Source organism: Heteronotia binoei, chromosome 9 (assembly GCF_032191835.1).
Source record: "Heteronotia binoei isolate CCM8104 ecotype False Entrance Well chromosome 9, APGP_CSIRO_Hbin_v1, whole genome shotgun sequence".
Classification (NCBI taxonomy): domain Eukaryota; kingdom Metazoa; phylum Chordata; class Lepidosauria; order Squamata; family Gekkonidae; genus Heteronotia; species Heteronotia binoei.
Genome location: NC_083231.1, coordinates 27,679,323 through 27,698,116, shown reverse-complemented (window position 1 = coordinate 27,698,116; position 18,794 = coordinate 27,679,323). Strand labels below are relative to the sequence as shown.

The 18,794-nt window shown below is 42.9% G+C and overlaps 1 protein-coding gene across 1 annotated transcript in view; it reads left to right on the top strand.

Annotated features, from left to right (window-relative positions):
- The window catches only part of SCFD2 (sec1 family domain containing 2), a 241,667-nt gene that overhangs the window by 164,214 nt on the left and 58,659 nt on the right, over positions 1–18,794 (top strand). The window lies entirely within an intron of this gene.

The window sequence follows — 18,794 nt, the reverse complement described above, 5'->3', positions numbered from 1 at the left end:
AAAACACTAGGAAGAATTAGTAGAAAATATGACATTTCAGAGCCTCTCCCAAAAAAAGAAAAGAAAATATCATCAACTGCATGATTAAGAAGAAGAGTTGGATTTATACCCTGCCCTTCACTCAGAGTGGCTTACAATCTCTTCCCTTCCTCTCCCTACAACAGACACCCTGTGAGGTAGGTGGGGCTGAGAGAGCTCTGAGAGAACTGCTCTTGAGAGAATAGCTCTCTGAGAGAGTTATGACTGACCCAAGTTCACCCAGCTGCTGCATGTGGAGGAGTGAGGATTCAAACCCTATTCTCCATCTTAGAATCTGCTACTCTTACAATTAAACCAAACTGGCTTTCTTAAAAAGAAAGCCATGGGCTTTTTGACATTGTATCTAGCAGTTTAGAAAAATGGTGGTGGATATATTTGGAATTTGTGCTGTAAGCAGTGTTTGCAGTGGAAATAATCATATTTAAATACAGTCTTAGGCTGCTGTTTCTTCAAGGAGGTTATGCATGCAGGGCCAGTCCTAGACTGTCTGGCACCCTAGGCGAAGCTAACTTCTGGTGCCCCCCTCCCCCGCACTGATAATCTCAACAAGTCACATGGGGTGTCCAGTGTGGAGCCCCCAGAAGGCCAGCGCCCTAGGCAATCACCTAGTTTGCCTAGTGGCAGGGCCGGCCCTGCATACATGGTGTAGTCCACCTCCTTTTTATCCTCATAATGACCCTGTGAGTAGGATAGGCTGTGAGAGAATGACTTCCCCATGGTCATTGTGAGGTTTACAGGGAGTGTGGATTAGCACCTGGCATCCCCAGGCCTGGATGACGCTTCAGCCATTAAACCAGACTGGAATATCTTAAACAATAACACCAGTATTTCACAACCAGACAGGACCCTTAATAGTCTGCATGTACAATTTATATATGTGGTTTCCAGTCCCTGTCGAGCGGTGAATCAGTACAGGATCACTGTGGTTTTTCTCCTTGCTCACCGCAAGCGTAACTTCTTCAAGAAAAGTACATGCTTGTGCAAGAAAGACGGGAGCAGTATTAACTCTTGAGACTGCTAAAGTGTTTCTGCTACCTTTCTGTTGTATATGTGGTTATGTCAGCTAGGCTTGCGAACTTGGGGGGAAGGGATGTTGTATATGTGGTTGCAATTGTATCGATTATATGGAGTTCTTGCCTGCCTCATTGGAGCCTGTAGGACTGAGCTTGGGGACTCAGGCAGTAGGAACAATAGGCAGTTTAGAAAAATGGTGGTGGATATATTTGGAACAATAGGCAGAAGGATCCAAATTCCTGCTGCCCTGCTCCAATCAAGAGCCCCCTGCTGGTTTGAATGGTCCAATAGCATGCTGGCGCGGGAACTTTGTGTGTATATATAGTTGGCCCAGTCTTTTGAGGCAGCCCTATCCTATGCTGTATTCAATAAAAGAGCTATGATCACAACCACCTTGCCTTACAGTTGCATAGAACCCACTATATTATACTTTCAATGACAGATGGATGGATCCAGGGACACGCTACAAATCAGCACTGCAGAGACCTCTTGGTTCAGATGCAGCCAACAGGGTATGTCCGCTCACCCACTGCCTCCTCGCCTAGCAGTACAGGAGGAGGGTGACTGGTAAGCTGACTCCCAGCATTGCTGCTGCCAAAGGTTGTAAGCTAAATGGCTTCTATGGGTCTGGCAAAGCTAACTGGGGCTTGCCTTTGCATGCTTGTGGCAGGGCCGGATTAACAATTAGGCCAAGTAGGCACTGGCCTAAGGGGCCCCCAAGCCTTTAGGGGCCCCGGGATGACCTTTCCTTCTCGTTTTCCCCCTGCTTGTAGCCCTCCCGATCTGCATGTGCTGCCAGCAGCTGAGCTGCTCTTTGCCCAACTTGCCTGGTGTGGCAGCTGCTGGCAACATCGCCAGGTTTGCCACTCTCTGCCTCTCCCCCGCAGCTTTGTCAAAGGGGCTTTTGAGAAGGTTGCAGCGGGGGCCACAGGTGGTGGGGCAGGTGCTCTGAGATAATTTGCGAGGGGCCCCCCCCCAAGATTTTGACTGCCTAGGGGGCTCCACAGGGTTTAATCTGGCACTTGTGGCAACCAGTGGCCCGCCATGGCAGCAGCCTGTGGTGGAGCTTTCCCTGTAAGTTAAATCACCAGTTTGCGCTATAGAAGAAAACCTAGTTTGCAGATATTCCTTAACAAAGATGTGTTTTGACATGAGCAAAAACTCTTGGGCCAGCAACATGTGGCTTGGCCACTGACTCTCTAACGTACATGAGCTAAGAGCCTCCCACCATGTGCGAACAGCAATTATTGGGGCGGGGGGGGGGTAGATTTGGCAGTATTCTTATAACTTTCAGCTGCTGAAGTCCTGTCTGTGAGCCAAGGCAAAGGCAGAAGGGAGTAAGCAACAAAAGAACACAAAGAGCAAAACTCTGCCAAAACTACTTTTTTTAAATTTTCCCCCTCCATTTACACTGGGGAAGGTCGAGTTTAAAGAGTCCTTTGCTTGTGTCAGAAGTTGAGGTGCATAATAAAGGGGATGCCATGGAATAGATCAGAAGCGCCAGAGGCCCTAGCATGCCTTCAGGCTGCCGAAAGACTATTATAAGTAAAATATAAGAAAGGAAGTAAGGAAAGGCAAGCTAAGGTGCAGGGGGAGAGCGCCTGCTTTGTAGGTAAAAGGTCCTAGGTTCAGTCCCTGGCATCTCCAGTTGTGAAAAAGTTCTGCCCAAGAGAGCTGCTACCAGTTGGAGTAGACCGTGCAAACTTTGATGGACCACTGGACTCAATGTAAAATATAGGATTGCCAATCCCCAGGTAGGGGCAGGGGATCCCCCAGTTTGGAGGCCCTGTCCCCGTTTCAGGGTCATCAGAAAGTGGATGGGGGAGGGAAATGTCTGTTGGGCACTCCCATTATTCCCTATGGATACTGATTCCCATAGGAAATAATGGAGAATTGATCTGCTGATATCTGGAGCAGGGGGGGGCTGTTTTTTGAGGTAAAGGCACCAAATTATCAGCATAGCATTCAATGCCTCTCCCCAAAATGCCCTCCAAATTTCAAAAGGATTGGGCCAGGGGGTCCAATTCTGTGACTCCCCAAAGAAGGTGCCCCTATCCTTCATTATTTCCAGTGGAAGGAAGACATTTAAAAGGTGTACTGTTCCTTTAAATGTGATGGCCAGCACTCCCTTTGGAGTTTAGTTATGCTTGTCACAACCTTGCTCCTGGCTCCACCCCCCAAGTCTACAGCAGAGGAAGAGAATTTATTGAATTGGACTTGGCAATCCTAGTAAGATAGCTTCATGTGTTCATGTGAAATATGGATTTGTTTGTTGATTGATTGATTGATTGATTGATTTGGATTTTTTAATTTATATCGTACATTTCTCCCTGGGCAGGGGCAGAGCAGCATATCACATTGTTCTCCCCTCCTCCACATTATCCACTTTTAGGTTAGGCTGAGTTATGGACCCCAGGTTGACTGGCAAGTTTCCATGGCAGAGTGGAGATTAAACCCAGTGGTCTTAAGTCCTAGTATGCCACTCTAACCACTATGTCACACCACGTCTCTCTCCCAGCCAAAATCAAACATTGTCTTTTTAAGTCCCATTAACCTTCAAATGGCTAAATTATCTCCCATTTAAATCAATAGGTTGTAGATTGTAGAGAACCAGTTAAGTGAGTTTGGTTAAGTGAGCAGACTCTTATCTGGGAGAACCGGGTTTGGTTCCCTATTCCTCCACTGCTGAAATGTCTTTGGGTCAACCATAGCTCTTGTAGTTGTCCTTGAAAGGGCAGCTTCTGTCAGAGCTCTCTCAGCCCCACCTACCTCACAGGGTGTTTGTTGTGGGGGAAGAAGATATTGTAAGCCACTCTGAGGCTCTGATTCAGAGAAAAGGGTGGGGAATCCACAGTCTTCTTCTAGATCTTCTTAAGTGTGGCTGGGGCATGCCCACTGTGCTTTCCCTTTCAGTATTTTTGTTGGAGTTGCAAGAGCGATGGGGAAAAGATCTTGCTCTTGCAAGGCAGAGGAGTCCTTACATGTGGCAGGGAAAGCTCCTCCTTGGAGATGTTGTCTGCATTCCAAATTTTGCTGCTATTAAATAAATCATTCGCATCTCTGATTGCCTCCATCATTAACTAATCCCCAGCAATTCATCCAGGAAAATGCTGCCAGTTCTACCTGAGAGATGATTTTAACCCGATGCTGACCTCATGAATATGGTTTCGCAAGCGTAAGGATGGCATTCCCTTTCGCGTAAAGGAGCAGATGTTTTTTATTTAAAATTATAAAAGGGGGGGAATGGTTAAAGGACCCTCTCTCAGCAATGGGGTAAAAGATAATGGGTCAAAAAAATCTACAGCAGAGGAAGAGAAACCCTGAATATGCTTTCCTAATTCCCTTGGCTTTGAGGGAGGCAAGAAACTGTTTTTGTTGTTAAGAAGAAAGCATTGCAGATTAAAAATTTTGCTGTAGTTGCTCTGTAGTGTACTGTTCTCTAATCAAACCCCTCTAGACTGTAAATCACGTTGACTGTGTCGCTGTTTTGATTGGAAGCAGGAGCCCCTACCGTTGCAAATCTCTAAGGAGGGCTAACCTCTGCAGCTGTGGAAAGCTGGAACTGTTTGCTGCTGTTATTAAAGGAACTTGAGAGGGGTTCTTGGGGTAGAGAAGCAGTGAAATTCATAAGGTGTACAGAGATTTAGTGTGAAGGTTTTATTACAAGATGGCCCCCAATGATATTGAGATGGTAATGCAAATGGAATGATTCCCATTTTGCAAACAATAAACATGACATATTATGTAACCCCTTTCTTTCGCCATCTTAAAAAAAAAAAAATCTTGAGAGAACTGAAATGTGACAAATTGGAGTATTTAAAAATGTCCAGTAAGATTTTTTTGTCTGAACAAATATTCTCTTCTAGCTTCTCTAGCTTTGTTTTCCTTTGTTTCCCCCAGGGCATAGTATAGAAGCTTTTTATTAGCAGTTTTCATTGTTGGATAGGGTTGGAGGGGGTCTTGTTTACTGAAATATCATCACCCAAAGTTGAGTTAGATCAATAAAACATTTCGCCTTGACTCTGAAAGCTACGTTAAAAGAGGTAATCTACTATTAATTACATGCTGTCCTAGAAACTGGATGATAACTTTCAAGGAGAATGCTCATTAATGGATAGCCTTGATTGTGTCAGGAAAGAACATGCCGTAAGTGAAAAAGCACACTGCAAACAAAATGTGGTTAAAGATAATGGGAAAGAAGCAGGCACCAGGATCAGCAAGAGATGTCTGAGAAAAATGAATGGGGAATAGCTACTTGGGGGTTGCCCTGGCTATTAAAAGGTATGAAGTTCACAGTGGATCGGAACTCTGGGAATTGGAGGCACTAACTGGTGCCTAGAACAATGATTTGTCTTGCCTTTGTGCCCATATGGTTTGTGTTTATTGAGTGGAATTGAATAGTTGCAGATTTTACTCTTAAAGCTGCAGAAAGATCATCTTACTGTAAATGTCCAGAAGGGCTTATCTGTAGTACGAAAAAACCTAGACTTGCATCATGAACATATAAGGCCATGCACAGCAGGAAGAGCAGAATAGCCCAACAGAAGTAAAACTGCCCTCATGATAACAGCAACTGGGCTGAATCTTGTGCAACCCCTTTTTTGAGCCAAAAGAGAAGTGTTGTTGTTAAGTCTGTCTGGGTGTACCTTTTGCATAAAGTTGTCCACCACTGAAACGGAGTTTGGGCCTGGGGCCAAGAGATCAAGACTTGAGAGTGAAGAGCAATAGTAACAGTAGGGACCACAGAGGAAGAAAAAACTATGGAAATAAACAACCAACTCATCCAAAACGGTGTCCATAATTGGACCGGTCTGCCGTTGGACTACCGGCAAGGACACAAACATGATTTTGGCATTTTTGCCTTATATGGACAGTAGCTGCCACATTAAACTGACATGGCTTTCATTTTGTATTTTTCCTATTATTATGTTTCATGGTGATATATGATGATTTTTGGTGTTTATTAGGATATTCAGAGGATATTCAAATACATTTTCATTAAGCTTTGTTACATGGAGAGTTGGTTGTGCATTTCCATATCTTTCAAGCGCACAGCAGAGCTACTGAGCCAAGCCTCTCTTCCTTCTATTGGTTGAGGCCCCTCCCCCTCCTAGTCCCCTGGTGAAGGGAGGAAAGAGCCAGAGCTTCCTTTGCCCAGTTCCCTGGAACCCATGAGAGAGATACAAAGAAAGCATCTTCAAGACCAACAAGGGCTAATGTTTTAAGCATATTTTTATTTGAAGTTTTTTTTAAAAAAAACAACATTGTGTTTGTGTCCTTTATAAAGTTTATATCTCTGCTACCTAATCTTAAATAGGTGCACATATGGCCCGGCCCAACAAGATATTATTTATGTCAGATCCAACCCTCATAACAAATGAGTTCAACACCCCGGACTTAGATGGGCAGTTTGAGCCACAATCTAGCACTGATTCACAGTTTATGAATCTACTCACAGGGACAACAGTGTACGAAGCATTTCAGTCAAAGCCCTTCTGTCTGAGCATGGTTGTCATCTCTTGACAAGGTAACCACAATATAGATGGCAAACTGTGTTAAGCTTGAGGGCCCTCAACAGTAGAGTTGAGGTCACCTCCAGGAGCTCAGCAAGGCAAATAATGGGGTGGTTCTGTTTTATAGGTGGCTGCTGAATGGTGTTTTTGTTCCTTCAGTGAATCATTCTCTGGGCATTGGCCACTACAAATGAGTTGTGGATGAAGCAACAGTCTTGTGGTACATTTTACCCCAATGGGTCTCCATATACAATACAAATAAATGTCAGAGACTGACTTCCAGACACCTAACCATGGTGCCCAGATGAATAAAAAAATGAGTCTGCAAAGCCAATCTGTTACATGTGTCTTTTCCCCTTATAATTTGTAGTAAAATTTACCTCACGCCAAATGCTTTCGTGCCACGTTCTTCCCTGCTTCTACAAAGAACTATCACTTTTTTTTTTTTATCCTGCGCTTCTTTAAATTCAGGCTGGTGTACTTGATGCTCCATTTTATCATCACATCCATCCTCTGCAGTGGCTAGGCTGAAAAAAAGTGCTGGTCCAGAGTGTCACCCAGCGAGCTATGTGGTGGAGTAGGGATTTGATTTTAGTCCTCACCACTTAGGCTTCCCAATCCCCAGGTCCCAGCGGGGGTTCTTCCACTTTCCCAGACTCCTTCCCGCCCCCAGTCAGCTGGCCGATGAGAGGAAGCCCCACCCCCAAAAGACCATGTGTCTTTGCACCTCCAAAGGCTTCAGTCTCCAATTTAAAGGCTTCCTCTTGAGATGGTGTATCTGTGTTGCTGTGAAGAAGCTGGCAGCAACTCGTGAGTAGAGAGGCCAATCCCTTGCTTCAGAGTCACCAGAAACGAGGGGGGGGGGACATCTGTTGAGCACTTCATTGTTCCCTATGTGGAGATCGATTCTCATAGGGTTTAATGGGGAATTGATCTGGAGGTTTCGGGGGCTCTGGGGGAGCTGTTTTTTTAGGTAGATGCACCAAATTTTCAGTATAGTATCTAGTGCCTCTCCCCAAAGTATCCCCCAAGTTTCAAAACGATTGGACCAGGGGGTCCAATTCGATGAGCCCCAAAAGAAGGTGCTCCTATCCTTCATTATTTCCTGTGGAAGGAAGACATTTAAAAAGGTGTGCTGTCCCTTTAAATGTGATGGCCAAAACTCTCTTGGAGTTCAATTATGCTTGTCACACCCTTGCTCCTGGCTGCGTCCCCAGTGTCTCCTGGCTCCACCCCCAAAGTCCCCAGATATATCTTGAATTGGACGGGGGAACCATCAGAAAGGTTCAGGAGCTGTGCTCCTGTGAGCTCAAGCTGAATTCAGGGCCTGGTACTACATATTATACTATTTCATAGAGGGAAGAAAATATTTCACTGTGAATATTTTACTGTAACTATATAATCCATCAGCCAGCAGAAGCGTGATGCAATACTCTTATTGCAATACTCTTAAAATAAAGAAGATAGTATAAGTTGTCATCTTATCTGTATTTAGTGCAGCAATTTAGAGGATTATAAATGGCTGTCCTCAAACACTGCTTTTATCAGCAGTGAGAAAATGGAAGCAGGAAAAGAGAGTGAGGTCTTGATAAAGAATAGCTTTTTTGGAAAGAATGAGAAAAGGACACTTTTGTGTGGTGTGGGGGGGAATGCAACACTACCATTGCATTAAATGTTTGCTGAAGCAAGCACGAGCAGTGACTGAAAACAAAATAGCTCAAAATTTTTAATTGAAGGGAAACAAATAGAAGTTGTTGGGAGGTTAAAATTGCCCTTGTGAACTAAAATGTAGTATAAGGATATGTAGGACTAGCAAAAAATCCAATTATTTTACTTGTTTAATCAGCACCAGTGAAGTCTAATGGTTAAGAGTGGCGGACTCTAATCTGGTTTGACCCCCCCCCCCCCTTCCACATGAAGCCTTCTGGGTGACCTTTGGCCAGTCAGTTTTCCCAGCGCTCTCTCAGTCCTATCTACTTCACAAGGTGCCTGCTGTTGAAAGGGGAAGGAGAAGAGATTGTAAGCCCCTTTGATTCTCCTTGGGCTGCTCTGAGCAAAAAGCAGGGAATAAAAAACCTACTTAATCAACCATCTTTTAACCAATGAATTTGTTTAATTACATTTAAATAAATATGCGTTTTATCTGGACATAACTTGACATGTAGTAAACAAAATCTAATTTTAATATCGTGTTTCCTTCAAAAAGATGTTAAGGGAAGCATAAATTAAGAGATCAGGGTTTGTAGAATCTTTCGGGCTCAAGTGCTGTGTTCTACTGGAGAAAGTTTTCCTTCCAGACGTTTCGTTCTCAGCTGCGGAGAACATCCTCAGTGGCGTTGCAGCCAGAGCAGGCACTCTGACCTTCTCAATTCACAGCAGCCAAGAAGGTCAGAGCGCCTGCTCTGGCTGCAATGCCACTGAGGATGTTCTCCGCAGCTGAGAACGAAACGTCTGGAAGGAAAACTTTCTCCAGTAGAACACGGCACTTGAGCTCGAAAGAGTCTACAAATCCTAATGATGTTACCAGCCGTGAAAACCTGAAATCTTTGATAAATTAAGAGAGTTTGCAATTTAACATATAAAGAGCATCATTTATTAGCCAAGGTCCAAAGACTACATGCAGGGCATGGGGCCTTTTCAACTCCATCACCATTTCTGCTAAAGCTCATCTTCATCTAGCTGGCAAAGTATAATACTCCCTCAGAGGAGTATTCAGTGTAGCAGAAAGAGCTACAGCTGGACTCTAAAACTGGCAACAGCACTGGAAAAAACTCCTCTTACAAGCACAGGGTTGGACCAGCCATTTAACTCACAGGGAACGTTTCTGATGGGTCGCTGCACAGCCAGGAGCAAGCAGAACCAAGCCCCAGGGGTCACTTAGTCTCAGATCCTCCAGCAGCAACTAACGGCTACCAGTTGCCTCTCTTGTTCCACTTCCAAATGGCGGCCATGCAGGAGGAGAGTGTGAGCCAGCATCCGCAGGAGATGCTACTGGCCAGGTCTGAGCTGAGTGGCTTCGAGCTGTCCTGGCATGTAGCCCTGCAGGGCCACTTACTTTGGGGGCACTTTAACTTCTCCTTCCACCCCTGACAGAAGAACTTTCCACTGGTTCATGAGTCTCTAAGGATCCCAACCCTCGTTAGAAGGAAAGGCCGTGTCCTAGTACACTGACTCCGTTTGAGCTATTAAAATTGGCCGTGATATTTCTCTTGAAACAGCCGATGGTTTGAAGAAGTTTGTTGAATACATAACTTTAGAAATAGTCAAATGGAACTAGATAGGTAATGCATCACTTTCCTGTAGACAGCAACCTGGCTGTGTTTGGCAGTGAGTCAAAAGGAAGGTTTAAAAGTGACAAGAATATGCAACAGACGAGGTGTAGCAGATGTTTCCATAATATTTTAACTATCGGACAAAACTGGTGATATCCCAGACTCAACTACTGAGCCATGGTAATCACAGTAACAACTGCGACACTGCTTCTCAATTGACTCCCCATTTATTTAGTAATTTGGCAGGTGCAAACTGAGAAATCTGTTCAGGTAGTTTCTTATTAGTCCAGTATGTTTTTGTCTTAAAGTCTCTCCTGCTGCAAAAGCTGTATGGAAAATAGCTAATTGACTGTGAGTACCAGTGCAGCTTTTTTTTTTTTTTTTGCAGTTTATTTACAGTTCCTTAGAGGGTTTTAATTGAAAAGTGCAAAAGTAAGTGCAAAGGTGACTGTGGCCTGTTTTTAAATAAAAATTGTGCATTTTAATAATGTTCCACGGCCTTTCTCCTAGAGACAATGACCAATGAACTCACATATAAATGGAATAAAATGCAGTTTCTGGTATTCCAAAAAGATATGTAAATTATTTTGCATTCCTCTTGAAGAAGCAGCTCCAAGCTTTTAAAGAAACAGTCAAATGAGACTGGATAGGTACTGCATCACTTTTCGCCATGGACAACAACCTGGTTGGGTTTGACAGTGAGTCGAAGGTAAGTTTTAAAACTGGCAACACGTGGCACAGGGGTAATGTTCAAATTAAAAAATAAGAATCTGTCTGGATGTCCAAGCCCCTGGGCATGGATAAATCAATGGGCTCTTATTAACCAGAAAAATGTGTGTGGTAAACAGTTCAGGATCAGAATCCAAAAATATCTGCCCTATTCACATATTAGCTTGATGCATACAAGAAAACTGTGGTTCTTCAAGAATTAAGAGTCTATATTGCCATTATTGTTTTAAAAAGAGGGCTCTCCTCTTCACCATTTCATTCCTCTGTGGCTATGGATAATTCCTGGTGACAAGCTCTTTAGAAAGTTGCTGATGTCATGTGCTTTCCATTACAAGCTTTCTAGAAGAATGCTACATTACCAGAGGAGATCACAATTTGCAAAGAAGTCTGTTATACTATACATTCATCTTTAACTATATTCTGATGATTCATAATACTTCTATATAAATACCCCTGTGTGATCTTTAGGAACAAAAGGGAGATTGTTTTGTTATGATTGGGAGATCCTATCATAATTTTAGCAGAAATATCAATTTGCAATTCTTGCTTCTTAATATCTTTCGCCAGGAACGGGAACACAACAATTTCAAGCTATCTAACTTATTTGAACTTATTTGAAATAAAAAAAATAGTCTCTAGGTGGGACCTGGGGATCCCTTGATGTTACAGTTTATCTCCAGATTACACAGATCAGTTCCCCTGGAGAAAATGGATGTTTTGGAGGGTGGATGTTATATATGGCATTCTACCCCACTGAGTTCCCAGTCCTCCCTAGGCTCCATCCCCAAATCTCCAGGAGTTTCCCAACCTGAATCTGGCAACTCTACCCCCCCCCCCTTTCCCCACCCCGGCAGTGATCAGGGGAAATCTGGCAACCTTAAATAAATAAGAAGGGAGAAATAAGATGGTTCTTTTCTACATATTTTACATGAAGCTTAAAAGTGTAAATCAATGCTTTTGCTTATTTCCTTACAGAACTGTGAATCTTAGGTTGTAACAGCAGAGGTCACTATTCTTGTTACTGAGAAAGAAAAAATTAAAGTCAGTACTCTGAAGATTCACAAAGTTACCGGAGCCAGCTAAATTTAAAACCTTCATATTTATGGTACTGGCAGAAACTTTAGCAGTGCTTGTGACTATTACTATAGCTGTATAAACTTGTTTTCTGGATCAGAGATAATCTTTATTTTTCATTCTTACTGAAATGATGAGATCAGTTCAAACATACCACAACCTGCCAGTGGTTGCTGCCAAAAAAAACCCCCAAAACACCTTTACCTTTTCAGGCAAGAGTGGATGATGTCAGAAAGAACAAGGAAGAAAAAAAGATGGAACAGAGATTTCCTTGTACTTCCTTCAGAGTGAGAAAACCCCAGCCGTGGCTGTCTTCTTGTGTGGGGGATGGAGAGAGGAGAGGACTGAGGGCCAAAGTAGATGTGATGGTGTTGTCATGGTAACCATAGGGACACTGCTGCCATTTTAAAGTCATTTTGAACTGCTGCAAGGGCCTCATTCTGATCAGACCTGCAATGTGGCAGGCTAGGGTGCTCTTGTCTCCCCCCACCCGCCTTCTCAAAAGTCAGAACAGTCACATCATCACAGTTGTTCCAGCACTTTAAAAGGCATGGGTGGGGGACAAGAACACCACACTGAGGTATAAGATGAATATCGTTTTCTTTCATACTGTCTTAGTATAGTTAATTATCTACAACTGTACAGAAAGAAGAATCCCTTGTTTACAATTACTGCAGTATCTGAACTGTGTGAAATTGTTAGACTAAGGGGGAAAGTTCTCCATCAAATAGGACTGAACTCCTCAATGGTATCCTTGGGACTGTCTACTTTGGTATGTCCCCAGGAAAGAGTCACGGTCTCTGGATAGCAATTTCGTGGTGATCCCTGGCCCCAAAGATGTCTGGCTGTCCTCAGCTGGGGACTTTTTGGTCCTGGCCTCAACCTTTTGGAACTCTGCCAAATACCATCAGGGCCCTGTGCAATCTTATGTAATTCCACAGGGCCTGTAAGGCAGAGATTTTCCTCCAGATAGCAGTGGTTTCCAATCTGGCTGGCACTCCCTCCTCTTCTACAGACTGCTCTGTTCCTTCCCTCACCACCACCACCTCTGAGGTGACCAAATGTGAAAATTCACCATCTGACTCTCTTAGAATTACTGTATTAGTACTGCTTTGCATTTTATTTATGGTTTTTAACATTTTTATTAAATAATGTGCATCGCCCAGAACCCTGCAATACCAAAGATTGGGCGATCCATAAATTAAATTTTTAAAAAATCTAAACACATGAATATTTGCCTCTGTTCTACTTGAATCTCAGAAAGATAGATAAACATGGTAGGAAGGTATCTGACTTGCTTTCACAAAACTTGGTGGGTTTCTTTAAGGACGAATCACAGTCAGAGGACTGGGTACTCCGGAGCGATAGGAGTAGATGGGTTACAGCTTCAGTATTTTGGAGTTAAACTGTGTGTAATTTCCCACATGAAATTATGTTAACTGGGAAGCAACAAGATTATTGTGGTTAGGGAAGCAGTTTGTGATCTGAATCAAGTCATCCCTAACTAACTTGAGGTATTACCACTCACAATGCAAATCTTGGTGTTTATAAAGGCATTAGTTATCTGTATAACAAATGCAGTTTAAGAAATAATCAGCTGAGGGCAGTAGAGGAGTGTTTTGATTTTGAAACAGGAAATAAAGTGTTTTCAAAACTGGTGTGTAGGAGTGAGTGAAAGAGAGGAGAGAGAGAGAGAACACTGTCAAGAGAACTTGGGCACAGTTCCATTAGTCAGTGTACTGTAAAAGGGTAGTTTATATCTTCTACCTCTCCTGATGTATACTGTGTGTCATTCTGTTTTTAATGGACATTTATGGTGGTAACTGATGGAATTCTGGTGCCTCCCATATGGCAATAATTTGTTAAATGTAGACTGATACAGGTTCATAGCCTGTTAATAATAAACCATATATAGTGAAAGGTTGTAAGTAGTTGTGTTGGTCCATGGAGGAGGGGGGGACTTGTTTTTGCATATGTGATGAAACTCTTGAAAAGCCAGATTCAGATAGGATTGTCAGGTGCCCCCAGCCACTGGCAAGGGATGGGTAAGTAGAGTTGCCAAAGCCAGGTTGGGAAACTCCTGGAGATATGGGGATAGAGCCTGAGGAGGACCAGGACCTCAGTGGAGTACATCATACAGTCCACCCTCCAAAGTATCCATTTTCTCCAGGGGATCTGATCTCTGTAATCAGGAGATGAGCTGTAATTCTAGGGGATGCCAAGGTCTCACATGGGGGCTGGCATCCCTAGCTCAGGATATCTGAAGAATCAAATTTTAGAAGAGAACATCTTAATATATGTATGCTGCTCCCAATTACTAAGCATGGATGTGATTGAGCTATATTTATCTATGGACTGCCCAGCTGATTCCTGGTTTATCCTGCCATTGAACCCATGGTTTGAGATGTTGATTTTCTCTAAATGACTGTCTGGCAACAGAGAGCAAGCAGAACATAAAACCACTCTGTATTTGCTCACATTTCTCCCCCATCCCCACTGCTGATTTCTAGTTAAAGAAAATGTTTCTCAGAAAAGCCAGTCAATAATCTTCTGCAGCGCATTCAATTCAACCACTATGATTTTATTGTTGTTGTTGTTGTTCTCCCTCTGAAGTGGAGGACATCTTGCGTGTTTTCCACCATCCAACCAGGGAGGCAGGAATACAAGTTCTTCCTCTTCCTGTGTGGTTCCTTTCATGTCTCGATAGGGAAAGCAACATCATAGGCTTAGCCTCCTAGTTTTTTTGTGTACTTGTATTTTCTCATCTTCCTCTTCCACCTTTAACACAGACTGTTTATTATAGGATGTAGGACACAGCTAATGTTGGAGGTGAAAAGGAGATCATCTGGTGAGAAGTGAGTGACAAGGCAAGGAGTGCAAACCATGGTTCGGTTTAGAACCCAACCCAGGCTTAGAACAGCCACGGTTTATTGTCTCTGACCCATATGGGTTGGACTAATGGTTGGGGTTTTTTGGTATAAATATTTATGGGTATGATTCTAACTTTTCTCTGATGATGATGTAAGCTGCTTACATCATCATTTTCCCCACCACATTTCATCCTTACAACAGAAGCAATCCTGCAGCCTAGGTTAGAGAAAAACCGGCCCAAGGTCACCCAAGTTTCCATAGCAAGATGGGGATTTGCACCTGGGTCTCTCAGATCCTAGTCTAGCACCTTAACCCCTTTATACCACGCTGGCTCTTTAAACTACACTCCCAACTTCCACACCCTCCTGTGGCATCCAGGTAGGCTTTGAGCTCTCTAGCAGTGCTCTTTGATATATAAGCCATTGATGCTATTTGTGTTGCTGCAGAGACACGGCAGATGGCTATTTGCATGGTGCTACTTGTAGCTGCAGATATTTCTTTTAGTCCTATGCCAAACTGAAATACAGATTGGAATGAATCTAGTCTAAAATAGATATAGATCAGAACAATTGAGACTTATCTATCCCCCACCCAGGGGAATTGCACTTAATGAAAGGCACATGTTTTGTCCTATCCATCAGAGCCCAGATTTGTTTACTGTAGTATAATGTTGATCAATATGTGAAACTTTCTCTTCCTCACAGTGTCAGGCCACTTCCAGATTTGGGGGAAGGGGGGCGGCCCTGGGCAGAGAGTTCTCAGAGGCCCCTTCGCACCTACTCAAGTATCTCAGTATCTGCTTGTGCATCCTTCCCTGCCCCAGAACAGACATCCTGTGAGGTAGGTGAGGTTGAGAGAGCTCTTGAGAAAACAGCTCTGAGAGAACCCAAGGTCACCCAGTTGGCTACATGTGGAGGTGTGGGGAATCAAACCCAGTTCTCTCAAATTAGAGTCTGCTCTCTTAACTAGTACACCAAACTGGCTTTCCAGTTTTGGTTTTCTCTGTGACAATGACAGTTGGGTCTGCTCTTGAGATGGATGTATTTTTATTTGTTTATTTATTTGTGTGTTTTATTCAGTTAATATCCCACCCTCCCCACAGAGCAGGCTCAGGGCAGGTTACATCAGAAACTAAGCACAAAGCTGCCTTGTGCTGAATCAGACTAGTGGTCTATCAGGATCAGTATGGCCTACTCAGACTGGCAGCAGTTCTCCAGGGTCTCTGGCTGAGGTCTTTTAAACTGGAGGTGTCTGGGATTAAACCTGGGACCTTCTGCATGCCAAGCAGAGCCAAAGTTGTTGGCAGCCATCTGGGTCTTGGCTTGTTCCCAGTGTGTCTGGCCAAGTGCAACCCTTGTCTCTGCACCTCCCACACACACATACACCTTTGCTTGGAACCAGCACCTTCACAGGTAGATGTTATATATTTATTCTTGAGCTACAACAAAAAGATTGCCTGTCTCTGAACTAAACTCCAGCTCTTTCTTTCTTTGTTATTCTCAAGGGAATACTTCAAAATGGGCTAAGCAAATCTATCTTCATGTTCTTTTGTCATTTTATTTTCAAATCTCAAGGAGTTATACAGAAGAGATTTTAGAAAATAGTGGAAGACATGACCCAAAGCTAACAAAAGTCGTTCATGGAAGACAAGGGAACTAAAAAACATCCTATTGCCAAATTTGGTGCCCTTCTTGGGATGAATTATTCCTAGAAACAGTTCTAAAGCTACAGGGGTTTTTTTTTTTTTTTGGCAGCTTCTTTAGAAATGCCTGTGATAGTTTCTTCTTAACTGGTACATGTGCCACAATTGCCTAGCAGTGTAGTTATTACCATTTTCATTGTTTATTCACATTCTTAATTTTCCATAGCAGTACTCTGTTTTTGGCATGTCCTAAAGTGTAGCAATGAAAAGACCACAGTAAATCAGAGACAGTTGGGAAATACTTCATTTTCATAGGTAGGCTAAGATAAAACCAAGGATGAAATGACATTAGGCCCACTCAATTCTCCTGAGCTTGTTTTTCTCCAGCAGTGGGTCCTAATTTTGGGTCCTAAAGCCTAACTCTTTCTGGAAGTCAGCTTCAGCAGTCTCCTCATGCTTTGTGTTTGGAGGGGTGAGAGCACACTGAATGATTTGGGGGGATCTTGTTAATGAAAAGAAGCCTGATGAGAGCAGATACTGGTGAAACAAGGATCTGAAAGATTCAGAGGAGAACAGAGATAAAATACAAGCAGGATCTCCAGGCTGCAATTGAAGTGAAGCTACAGTGGTCCCAGAGGTCACAGTTGCCATACAGGATAATCAGCCCCATAATGTGGGTGGATGGATGGATAGATAGATGCCTGCCTTTATTCAAGGCATCCAGTGACATATAGAATCTTAGTGTCCTAACCTCAGTTATCACTTTTCTATTACTTTCTATACCTCTCACTTTTCTATCAATAGGACCAGGGGTCGTTTTATAGAAAAATAGGTGGTGGAGCTTATCCAGGGATTGTTATGCATCTGCACTTACTATTCAGTGGACAAGGTAGGTAGGTGGGGAGGAAGAGGGGGAACCCTCAGAAAGGTTCAGGAGCTGTGCTCCTGTGAGCTCCTGCTGAATTCAAGGGCTGAACAGGACACAATAAGTAACATGTTTTTAGATCTGATTTTGTTCCACATGCCGTTCCTTGATTGGACTCCATCCAATATGGAACAGGACATCCAGCATGCCCTTAAACATTTGATTCCTAGCCTACAATGATGAATGCATCAGGTTATTCTGCATTAGACTGTGTAGCTGGTGTAGTTAAGCATCAGTTCCATAGCAACACTGGAAGGCTACAGGGAACGTGTTGCATATTGTTAAATGCCACAGTGGTTTCAATAGTATGCACCTATTCTAGTTGTGGTTGCTTTCATCGGTATCTGCCCTCATCAGTATGTTCATCAGCACTACAATCAGTAGTCCATTCATCAGTACTCCATTTATCAGTACTACGTTCATTACTTCATTAATCAATACTACATTCAGTACTATGTTCATCAGTGTATGTTCTTCAGTATCTGCTGCCATCGGTACTTTCATTAGCACTACACTCAGTATGACATTCTTCCGTACTGCATCCAATGCTACATCCATCAGTAGTATGTTCATCAGTATCTGCTCCAGTCAGGCGTCTTTTCATTTTCTTCTTTGTTCCAATACTTTTAGTTATTTTTTCCCTACTGCCTTTGTGAATTTTTCTTTTGAATTATAAAGGGGTCAAGAACATTACTTTTAAAGATAAAAACATAAGATTCTCGAGATTCCAAAAAGAGTTCACAGGCTGTGTCAATACAGGTTGGAATGCATGAAGACCATGCCCTCTGTGTTGCCTACACTTGATGCAGATACCTAGGAGTGATGTAGAGGCACTTTGTGACTCAAGATTGGCATGCCATCGTTTCACAAAGGTGTTTTTAAAAATATATTTGAGAGACCCAGCTGCTTATGTGGTGGTGGTGGTTTTTCTATGGCTCTTGCTTTCAAATTTCAACAGAATGCAAGTTTTAAAAAGCATTTTGCTTCTTATGGCCTATGCTTATGCATACATGCTGGGGAAAGTTGCATTCACAGCTGGAATAGGCAAGCCAGTTTTAAACCAAAAAATACCTTGACCATGCTCATGGCATCTTGGGCTGCATGCAGGAATCGCCCATGCTTAGTTTAGCATGGGAGCCTGCATGAATAACTGTTATATCTTTTAATAATGGTATTGAAACAAGTAGACACTCTGGGAGAAACCAGTTGGCTATATATACCACATAAACAAAACAAGTAACAGCCACTTGATGGTTAGACGTCTAGACGGGCCTGAGAATTAATTGGTCAGATTCTTATAATCAAATAATTTGGGCAATTAACCCCCTTTCTTTGTATTTGATCATTATGGTTCTAAATTAAAAGTGTGTTCAGTGACGGAAGAGGCTGCATCCTCTTCTCAAATCAGCTTTTCAAACTCTGCTATCTAAAGTAAAAAATAGAAAAGAGATACCATAGGCTGCGTAACTGTTCTTGTAAATGCTAAGAAAGGATTGTTATGAAAAGACCAAAAGTGTTTTGGCTTTGTTTTCAAAGTCTGGTTCAAACTAGCTCCAGGCTGCTGCTGGCCAGTTTTGTCCAGCACATTTTTTGTCCTCTTGTGATAAATGATTCAGTGGATTGCTAAGGCACTGGCAGTTTGCAAGTTTTACAGTCCATTAATGAACATGTGTTGAGTGTTGGAAACAAATTCTCACTATAAATGACAATATTTC